Raw genomic sequence first — 11,058 nt, forward strand, 5'->3', positions numbered from 1 at the left:
TTTTTTTCTTGTTTGACTTTTTTTTGTCACTCAAAGTATGACTCACTGCTTGAATGATAACTGGTCTGGTACGACTGTATATTCTCCTTATTTTTCTCTATTGTCTCAATTTCCCGTGAGATGGTACATGCTAGGTCCATGTGCACCATGGTATAGAGAGGCAAAGTGACCGCCTACTTCCTGCGGGAGAGACCATAGAACATTTCACTCAGACCAAAATTTAAAAAACAACATCGAAAAAAGATTTTCTTTAAATCTGCAATTTTTTTATGTTTTGGTCTGAGTGAAATGTTATGCGATCTCTCCTGTTTCTAAATATATCTGAACCGTTTGGTTCGAACAAGTCAAACTACTTTTATAAGCATTTTACGAAATGTCTATGGTAAATTAAATGGCGGATGGAAATCTCTGGTACAGTGCTGAAGCAGGAAGTGACGTTTCACTTTGGCTCTCTATATAGAGAGCCAAAGTGAAACGTCACTGATCATACTCAGTGACTCATCATACCCAGATCATACCCATCATACCCAGACTCAGTGCCTGGAGTCCACTAGACCTAAATCAAAAGAAAACCGAGTGGTCTGTGCCATACAATTTTCCCCTGTCTCCAGAGAGATTGAGAAAACCATAAAAAAACATTGGCACATCATTGATAGTGATCCGGCACTTAAGGCGTGTTTTCCTAAACCGCCTTTGGTGGTCTATAAAAGGCCCCCCAATCTACGGAATATGCTGGTGAGGGCAGACCTCCCACCTATTCCACCTGCTCATTTCCTCAGCTCGATCCCCTCTGGGAATTATCCTTGTGGCCGGTGTCAACAGTGTAATTTCACCTATAAAACCAATTGTTTTTACCATCCCCACAGTGGTAAAAAATATAAAATCAAAAGTGTTATCTCATGTTCCACTGTCAATGTTATTTATATGCTGCATTGTCCATGTGGACTTTCGTATATAGTAGTGTCCTCTAGTAAGAGAGTGGCGTCAGCGGAGGACCAAAATGCGAGACTCATTAGCCAATGAACAGCCAGGAATGGGTCTCGCACTACTTTTGCATGCTAAAATAAAGCCGATAATGTACAATTTGATTCATTTCAAGGGATGAAAAACCCTTTCAAAGTACAACACTGTCTATTTTGCTGCAATTCGACAGTGCTGCTTTTTTTACTCAAGAGTTCCACTTTCTACTTCCTGGAAAAAAACTGGTCCATTGGAGTGAATGGAGATGTCGGAACTCTTCTATTATACGGCTCTGGTATATAGGCAAGTCTTTGAGATCACTCAAAACTCGTATCTCTGAACACCGCAGCACAATCAGAAACAATGTAACAACTAGCCCGGTGGCTGTTCACTTTACCTCTGCTAAACATTCTGTATCCACTCTCAAATACATTGGGATTGAGGCTCTTAAACTGCCACGCAGAGGGGGTGACATTAATAACTTGCTACTCAAAAGAGAATTATTCTGGATATATACATTGGGCACTATGGCCCCAAAAGGCCTAAATGAGGAATTAGATATGAGACCTTTTCTACAGAGGGTGATGTAATCCTATACTCCAATCTGTTACTAGGATGTCCCTATTGTGATGCTCTTTCTCTCTACTGTTCTCTCTCCCCTCTAGTGGTGATCTCTTATACAAGTGGTACTTCTGTATTTTTTTTTAAACTTTCTACTATTTACTATTTATTTTAAGTATTAGACTAATAGACTAGGTCCCCATTTCTGCAAATGCAGTATGTTGTGGTTAATGAAGTTGCCTCCAGGGATGTATTTACAGTCATATTTGTATTTGTTTTGGGCCTCTTCCAAACTCTACTTAATTACTTACTATAAAACAGAGCCCACAAACTACTCCCTTTTGGGTGGCATGTATAATAATTATTTTTGTCCTATTTGTCTACACTGTATATATATACTGTTAGAATCTATACATTTGTGTCTAGAAGAACCTATGTCTCTTATGTGTGTACATCTTTATTTTAACTTTTCTAATTACTAATTGCTGAACACCTGGTGATTTCATGTATATTGATACGGGTATTTAAGACGGCGTTAACACTGCCACTTCAGAAAGCGTCTGAGGAAGGGCCAGTGTGGCCCGAAACGTCACGCTGTGTGCAAAATAAAAAAAACCTAACGGGAGCTCCTTTTGGTGTGCGGATTATTCTTTTTTCACTGTGAGTACCCTTTGATCCAGCACCCAGGCCCAGTGTGGCCTAGCTTTGGATGTGCGTGTCCCTGCCTATTTATTACGCCACGCCAAGACATCAAATTATGCTGCTAAAATTGGGTATTAGCAGATAATTCAGTGAGGCAATCAACTATAACTCACTGAGAAACATTTATCACATCGCAAACAGGGAAATTAATTGAGAAAACTTGTTGGACAATGGACATAGGCTATTTACCTCCATAACCTGAAGGGTCGTTGGCACCACAGATGATCTGTCAATAAGCTCCCTCTGTCCTCGCAGGAGTGAGTACACTATTACGCATGGAGAGAATTACAGCATACTGCATGCCTCGCGCAAACAACCATTGCGAGACGGGAATCTGATTGGTTTTGATTGACGTAATGCCCAGCCTTGCCTGGCCACACCTGTGAATAATTCTGGTAGTTAAGACCACCCAAATCCCGTTTGCACAGGCATTTTGGGGCGCAGATGATTTTGACACGGCTCTAATTTGCGCTTGCAACAGGTGCCGTGAACCTTTCCAACATATTTCGGGGCTGTTTTAACTTAGAAATCAGGGAGGTCACGTCTACCAGACAATTATATCACTTTTAAACAGTTACATTTCTGCATAAATCATTGCAAGTATGGTACCGTGAGGTGGGGGTGCTTTTTTTTGCTGCTCGGTGGGGGAGCAAAACTCGGCAGAACACTTGGCGGACGGCGCAAGGCGGAATGCTATCTTCCGTGCCTTAAGGCATGCACAAACAGTGCGCAATCTAGCGCCTGTCGGAAGATAGAGCCCTTAGTCTGTGTGTGTGTGTGTGTGTGTGTGTGTACTCTAACATGGGCATGATCCGAGCAAGGGGGCCGCCCACCCCCGCATTGGCCGGCCCACTTTACACCTCTGGCTCATACTCGTTTTAAGTCGTGGCTGGTGTTGTGACCGCATCGCGTGTGAAAAATGAATAAAAAGCTTGCACACTGCAAGGGCTCCTAGTTTGTGTTTTTTATTTAAAAACCCAAAAATTAAATAAAAAACACAAACTAGGAGCCCTTGCAGTGTGCAAGCTTTTTATTCATTTTGTACTTGTTGTTCACCTTTGAGCTCAGCACCTGCCCAACCTGGTTTTTGGATGTGCATGTATTCTCTCTGATACCGCATCACGTGTGAAGCCAGACAACTGATTCTCTAGATGGATTTGACCCCCGAGTTCACATCGATCTTTATTTAAATGTGTTTTAAAATTGGAATCCTGCTCCATGTAGTCACCTAATCCTGGTCTGGTGAGACCAGATTTCAGAGATATTTTAGCTGCAACTACAGTACAGGGGGGGGGGGGGGGGGGGGCAAGTCTGTAATGGACTTAAACATCCTGTAATAGTTTGTATTTTCATCTGATCTCTTCTCAGCTCCATGGAAATTAAAGGGATAGTTCGGTTTGTTTGAAGTTGGGTCCTATCAGCTAGTCACATACACTAACGTAATTAGGTACAGTGTTCTGGACGCTGAGCGCAGTGTCTAACGAGATCCGGCACCCAGAGGAGCAGCCTCGCGCAGCCTCACCAGCTTTTTCTCTCTCAGTACTGGGGGTCAACAACTAAAACGTAATTTAGCCACCTAAAACAACGCCCACCTAAACAAATCGATATCTGTGTACATGCACGCTCTATTTTGACAATTTTCAGCGCTTTACTTTTCCGCAAAACAGCAGTTTCATTCGGCACTGCTTTTTCTCCCAGCCGTACAACCACCGTATTCCTCCGCTAAAGCCAGCACAGAGCACAGAGCCGCGGTTTACAAAACAGGAAGAAGAGAGATAAAACACTGACTTACTTTAGAGACAACAAGTCACCTGGCCTCTCTGGTCTGGGTCGTTTTCCACAATTTATCCTGGGAATGGTGAATAAGGTTTGCAGCCAGGGCACCCAGGCATTTAGACAGCAGGCGCATCTCTCTGCCTGTTCACTCTCTGCAAAAGTTCCTCTTCTGTATTCTCTCTGGTTCATAATTGTATCCTCTTGTCACCAAGGTGAATGGCATATCATCCTCGCTATCAAAATCACTCATATTTTCGTCTGTGTATTCTATTTGTTGTGTCTTCAAACCGGGAGAAATAAAATAGCCTACCCCCAAATAACTGCGGAGTAATCCAGTGCTGCGGCTCTGACCTGGCTTTTAGCGGAGGAACACGGTAGTTGTACGGTTTGGAGAAAAAGCAGTGCCGAATGAAACTGCTGTTTTGCGGAAAAGTAAAGCGCTGAAAATTGTCAAAATAGAGCGTGCATGTACACGGATATCGATTTGTTTAGGTGGCCGTTGTTTTAGGTGGCTAAATTACAGTTATAGTTTTAGTTGTTGACCCCCAGTACTGAGAGAGAAAAAGCTGGTGAGGCTGCGTGAGGCTGCTCCTCTGGGTGCCGGATCTCGTTAGACACTGCGCTCAGCGTCCAGAACACTGTACCTAATTGCGTTAGTGTATGTGACTAGCTGATAGGACCCAACTTCAAACAAACCGAACTATCCCTTTAACAGCTGCTGCAGTGACTACGACTCTTCTGCTGGTTGTCATCGTGCTCATATGCCTATTTGCCTTCCTCTGGATCAGGTGAGCTATTCTGTTTAGAGGTAGAGGATGGAAACCCTGTTTTTATTTTACCACAATGCACCAATGTACACACGCACACACACACACACACACACACACACACACACACACACACACACACACACACGCTTAGAGGTCATTTGTTCACTAATTCAGTTGTTTGTTCATTGTCCTCCTAACAGAAGGAAGAGGGCCTCCAGACAACCATCTGGACCTGGAGGAAGACCAGACAACAGGCTGCAGGTGAGGAAGAGGAACTCAACAAGTTTAGAGCAAAATAAAACAAGCTAAAGCTTCCCCCCACCAGTGATGTAGAAAAACAGATACAGTTTAAGATGTAAGTTACAAAACAGTAAGGGTCAGAAAGTGAGTTTTCTCAAGTGTAACGTAACTTTGTCTGTGTGATGATGTCACCCATCAGCCAAACCCGGGTCCAGGTCGTGTGTCTGACAGGTCAGCTGCAGCACAGACACAACCAACAGACCAGGAGGACGACCTGGACTACACCACTGTCCACTTCCCCAACACACAGACAGATCCTATCTACTCCAACGTCAGACCTCAGAGAAGAGCGAAGGAGGAGCCTGACCACTACGCTGCTGTCAACATCAAAACACCACAAACTGATGCTGGGTAAGCTGGCCTTCACATTATGAAAGGAAAAATGCACAAGTTTTAGACAATGTCCAAGATCTTTATAGATTATAACCATTTCATTACCGTTGTATTTAAATGGTCTATTTTGTAAAACTGTTTTTAATGAACGTTTATCAATTTCCTCTCATCTTCAGAATAACTCATTTGTTTTCCCCCCTCAGAAGCAGAAGCAAGGATGCTGATGAGGATCTGTCTGAGCTGTAGGCTACAGCAGAGTCAAAAAACCCTCCAAAAACCCTGGATTCTGAACACAACACACCACACCACAACACAACACAACACAACACAACACAACGTGTTGATGGTCTGATTTCAAGTGTTTCTTCAGAGAGACCATGTCAAGAAGGCAGCATCATGACAACCATATAAAAGTTCAACATGTACATATAGGCGACGGGCCGAGATGGCGTATCTGCTTTAGTTATTGAAAGCAATGATCCTCATCGAGGGAGAACCCAGCCCTCTAAAGTTGCGAATATTATTTTCATCTTAATCAGATTCCGTTTGTTGCCACTCGAAAATTCTACGAGCCTTTCCAAAACCAGAGTTTAATGTACGTTACATTTGCAGGCAAATGCTGCGACCTACTGGCCGGTAGAACCAATAGCACGCCAAGATACTGTTGGAGGGACGTCATTGACCTATCAATGTTCGTTACGTTGTCATACGGCTCTACTCTTCCTCCCGAGAAGAGCCTTGTGACGAGTTGGACACAACAAACAAAACAACATGATATATAGCAGCAGCTGCATCACTATACATTTGAGCGTAAGTATTAATGGTTTGCAACTTGTTTGTGTTGTACAGCATTTTGTTCAAACATATGGTGACGTTGAATCAGTGTTAGCTTAGCGCTAGCTAGCTAGCACACGCTAGAATTGGCCTGCATCTAGCCATTTCTTACTAGCTAGTTTTTCTCGAATTGATATAACGTTAGCATCAGGGGCGTGTACTTTTAGGTAGGGGGTGCTGCCACCGATTCAACATTGGGGGGGACGGCTGATGGCGCCCATAGGGCGGCAAAAAATTTGGCCACTTTGTCGCCAGATTAGAGGAATATTAATATTAAGATTAGACTGTTGTGTCATTATTCAGTCACCTTTTCTCACTCACCTCCATGTCACCACTTGCTCCCACTGCTGTGTTGGAATCCTCATTCTCTCTCCCACCCTTTTTGGACTTTTAGCCATATTTAGAGGAATATTAAATTTTAAATTAACATTAGGATTATACTGTTGTGATGTCATTATTCAGTGTCTTCTCCTCTTCTCTGCAGCATTATTCAATTTACCCTCAGGACTCAGGGACAGTGATAGCCTACCTGCTATTCCTCCGATATATCCAGGGCCGGATTAATAGTACCATGGGCCCCCGGTGCTATTCATTTTCTAAGATATTCATTTAGCCTTTTAAGGTAGTCATAAAGATTATATCTTCCAGACTGAAATGTTATAACAGAAGTGGAGTATTGGCCAGAATTACATGAACATTTGGACACTTATTCAGCGGGTATTTTGCATGTTGCGTTCAGGTGCACTGTAAAAAAAAAAAAAAAAAATCATATTTCTTTACATCTCTTGCCACCAGGGGGTGCTGCAGCGCCCACCGCACCGTGCTTCCAACGCCTTTGGGGCTTCAGATCTTTACTACCTAACATCAGAAAAGCTCTCCATGACTTTGCATCCCTGAATATGAAGTCAGTTAGATTCATGGATCACTGCACCAAAACTTCTGATATGCATACATGAACCACCATCATTCAGTCAGTCAGTCAATTAATCAACAACTTTATTAATCCAACTCAGGGAAATTCGTTTTGAATAGTTTGTTGATGTAACAAATAGTAACATAAAAAGCAGATACACAAATGCAGATGCTCAAATGTGAAAGAGAATCTATAAATGTTGATAAATGAAGATGGCTGTGAACTCGATCCCAAAATAAAAATAATTATAATATTGTGACCCAGAGTTTAACTAAACTTCTGTGGGCACTGGACAGGGCTCTGCTAAGCACTGCAGTGTATGAGATTAAAAAGTGACTTCTTCTGTTTTCTTTGCAGGTATATTTCCACCAATTCCAATGGATCTGTGTCCTGTCAGAACCCTCAACTGCTGCAGTGTCCTGCAATACAGAACCATCTAGGTCACACATGGGCCGGACCCGGCCCCTGGACCATCTCAATCCGGCACCCAACGTCCTCAAAGGAAAACAAAACAACGCACAAAAAGTCAATAAAAGACAGCATCACGTTAATAAATCTAATCCGCTACAGCCATTTGATTTGTATCACTATATCAGGAGATTAACAGGAGAAATTACCAATCACAGCGGGAGAGAGGGTTACAAATAGAGAGACCCCCACGAAAATCAGGAGTGTTGGCAGTTATCAGTCCAATGTGTTGCACTTCGCTTACTTTATATTATGTAAGTTAGTATGGCCCTCTGGAAAAAAAATGTCCCACCCCTGATCTAGGTTGATAGACTTTCAGATATCAAGTATCTTGGTCAACAGGCTGGCATAAGTAATGTCTCTTATAATGATCATTAAACCTGATTTGGTGACACAAAGTATTTAACACTGTTTCATTATTTGCATCATCGAACATAGCTGCTATCAAGAGGTTTTGAGGTGTCTTCAGTGACCAGCTTACTGGTCACTCTTACCAGAAGTGACTACGCTGTTGTCTGTTATCTGCCAAATATATTTCCAGGCTGTTAGATTATAGATTATCTGACATCAGCCATCTTGATAGATATTCCAATGTCTTTAAAGCAAAGTCATTGTTTTAATTTTGCAGAGTTGTTGGCCGATTTGTTCTCTCTTTAGTTGAGATGTTTTGCATGAACTGTAATACCATCTGATATTTTCAGTGTTCCTGCAAAAAAAATCATCCACAATTCATTTAAACAGATGGACATTTGCTGGTCTCAGTTCATTTATTTTCACGGCTCAAACCTTCAGATTTGTTGAAATACTGATCTATAGAAGTTAAAATAAAAAGATTGCATAGGAGTTATGAGTGTGCAGTCTGTTTCTTTTGTTTACAACTTAGAACACACAAACATGCAAAGCCACTTTTGCCTGCTCCTTGGTTGACCCTGCAGATGTATAAACTATGACAATTAAGCAAAGAAGTGATTTTATATTTAAATTGAGGTTCTAATTACATTTGAAGACCCAGACAGTAGGCTACATCATGATAGCAGAAACAAGGCGGCTACAGATGCACTCCATTTGGCTTTTCCATCAGGTCATCCTGTCATTGAAGGTTGGAGGCAGTAGATTCTTGGAGACAACAGTGAGCCATGTCAGCCTGGTTTTGCAGCATGTCAGATTTTCAAACCTGTCCAACAAATCAATATAAAATATCAAACAATGTTGCTGCCTGTCCAAAAATCTATAAATAAGTCACATTGGTTAATTTTAACTAATTTTAATTAAAATGTTTGTGTTATTAGTAACGTTACTCTAGATTAGAGACTAGTGAGCAGATTACTAAAATATACTGTAGTGGAGGTAAGCCACATTTTTTAAATGAGGTTGATAGTTTACCCACCTCATTTACCAACCATTACACCCCTGACTGTAACGTTAGTTAAATATGCTGGCTGCTGTTTATTATGTTGGTATTTCTAATATAGTTAATCACTTAGCTAGCGTTTTAGTCCAAGGAACAGGCTATGACAGACCAAGGGAAGCATAGCCTATACAGACTGAAAGAACTTACCATAAATTAGTATTTTATCTGGCGTGGCGTGCCCCACTTGCCACCAGAAGCTGCCGAACCTTCACAACTGACGTCACGTCTTAACACCGAATTGCTGGCTAAGTTAATATTATATAAATTAATGCAAATCATAGTAAAGTGCCATTGAAAATCACTCCAAAAAGTTAACAGCGAGTGATGTTGTGGTGTTTGGATTTCACAGTAACCAGGAACTACAAGAGCAACGTGAACCACGTGATACTTTTCCAAGCCCGCTATTGGATGATAAGTACAAATATGTCATGCATGGCGGACCCTAAACATAGCTGTCCGCTCTCTTTACCGGAGAAAATGCAAGTTGACAGAGTTAGCGATCACAAAATATGGCAAGAAAGAACGCGTGGCAACAAATTTATTTTCATTTGTTGAGACATGTCTCAGTTGTTAATAAAGGACTGGGTTTTCCCTCGGTAGGGATCGTTTAAGTGCACGAAATCTCCCCTGGGCCCGTCGCCTAATAATGTAAAGCTCCGGTGCTGTTCGGCAGATTAGATTTAGATTATTTTAACACCGCAGTGTGCCGCAGCCCCCTCTGTGGCTAATCTGTATGTGGGCACCTTTGAGAAGGATTTTGTCTTCAACCCCGCAATCAACCCGTTTATCGCCCACATCAGCCTATGGCTGCGCTACGACGTTTTCCTCATTTGGAACGGCACAGCAGCCTCCCTGCTTGAGTTCCATCGCCTCCGACCTCAACACTTGGAATATACACCTCCAGTTCACCATCGAGCACTCCCCGGTCTGTATCCATTTTTGGGATGTTTCTGTATATAAACACAACAATAAATTGAACTCCACTATCTACAGGAAACCCACAGACAGAAACACCCTCCTACACGCCTCCAGTTATCATCCCTCCCCCCTCAAAAATAACCTGCCAGCCGGACAATTTTTGCGCCTGCGCAGACTGTGCAGTGATAAGCGGGACTTCGTATCCAAGTCCTCTGACATGCGACTGAGATTTCTGGAGAGGGGCTATGGTCGCCGCCCTGTCTCCCACGCCTACAAGCGCGCACTCCATGCCCACAGAGACATTTTGCTGGAGCCCAGAAAAACGGACACTTCCCCTCCCAGAATCACTGCGACCCTCCAATACTCCCCTCTGGCCAACAAAATCAGACGCTGCCTCCTGAAACACTGGAATATTCTTCAGATTCACAACACCTTCACACTACCCCCCAGGATTGCTTTCACACGCAATCCGAATATCAGAGACAAGCTGGTTAAGACCTCCCACACTCCCAGCATTATTACACAGCGCACCATTGACTCGCTGCCTCCCCCCGTTGGACACTTCCCTTGCGCACATTGTTCTTGCTGCGCACAATCACTCAAACTCAAGACGTTCACCACCCCGGACAATCAGACCTATAAACTCAAACACCTCACCACCTGCGCATCACAGGGGGTAGTCTATGCCATCAGTTGCCCATGTCCCTCCCTATACATTGGGAAGACGACCCGCCCTTTGCGCACACGGATCACTGAGCACAAAAGTGCTATCCGCCGTGGAGACACTAAAGCTCCACTAGTTGAGCATTTTTTGAACAAGTCTCACAGTGACATTGATCTCCGCTTCTGGGCCATTGATCTGGTCAAGCAACACCCGAGAGGCGGGGATAGACAGAGCACTCCTCCAACGCGAGGCGCGCTGGATCCATGCGCTGCACACAGCCGCTCCCCACGGCCTCAATGAAGACGACGCTGGGGACATGCCCCCAGTACTTTTTACAAATGTCCGATTGTGTCCCCATCAGGCACGTGCACACATAGACATGAAAGGGGGCTTGAGCCCCTGCCTTTTTTTCAGTCTGTAAAAAGTGCCCTTTTTTTTTTTTTTTTTA

General features: G+C 43.1%; 1 protein-coding gene across 1 annotated transcript in view; it reads right to left on the reverse strand.

Annotated features, from left to right (window-relative positions):
* nav2a (neuron navigator 2a) overlaps positions 1-11,058 on the reverse strand; it is a gene marked incomplete at its 5' end in the record, with an annotated part of 855,299 nt that overhangs the window by 352,959 nt on the left and 491,282 nt on the right. The gene's annotated exons all lie outside the window — the stretch shown is intronic.

The sequence above is a fragment of the Poromitra crassiceps genome (genome assembly GCF_964638095.1).
Source record: "Poromitra crassiceps genome assembly, chromosome: 16".
NCBI lineage: Eukaryota > Metazoa > Chordata > Actinopteri > Beryciformes > Melamphaidae > Poromitra > Poromitra crassiceps.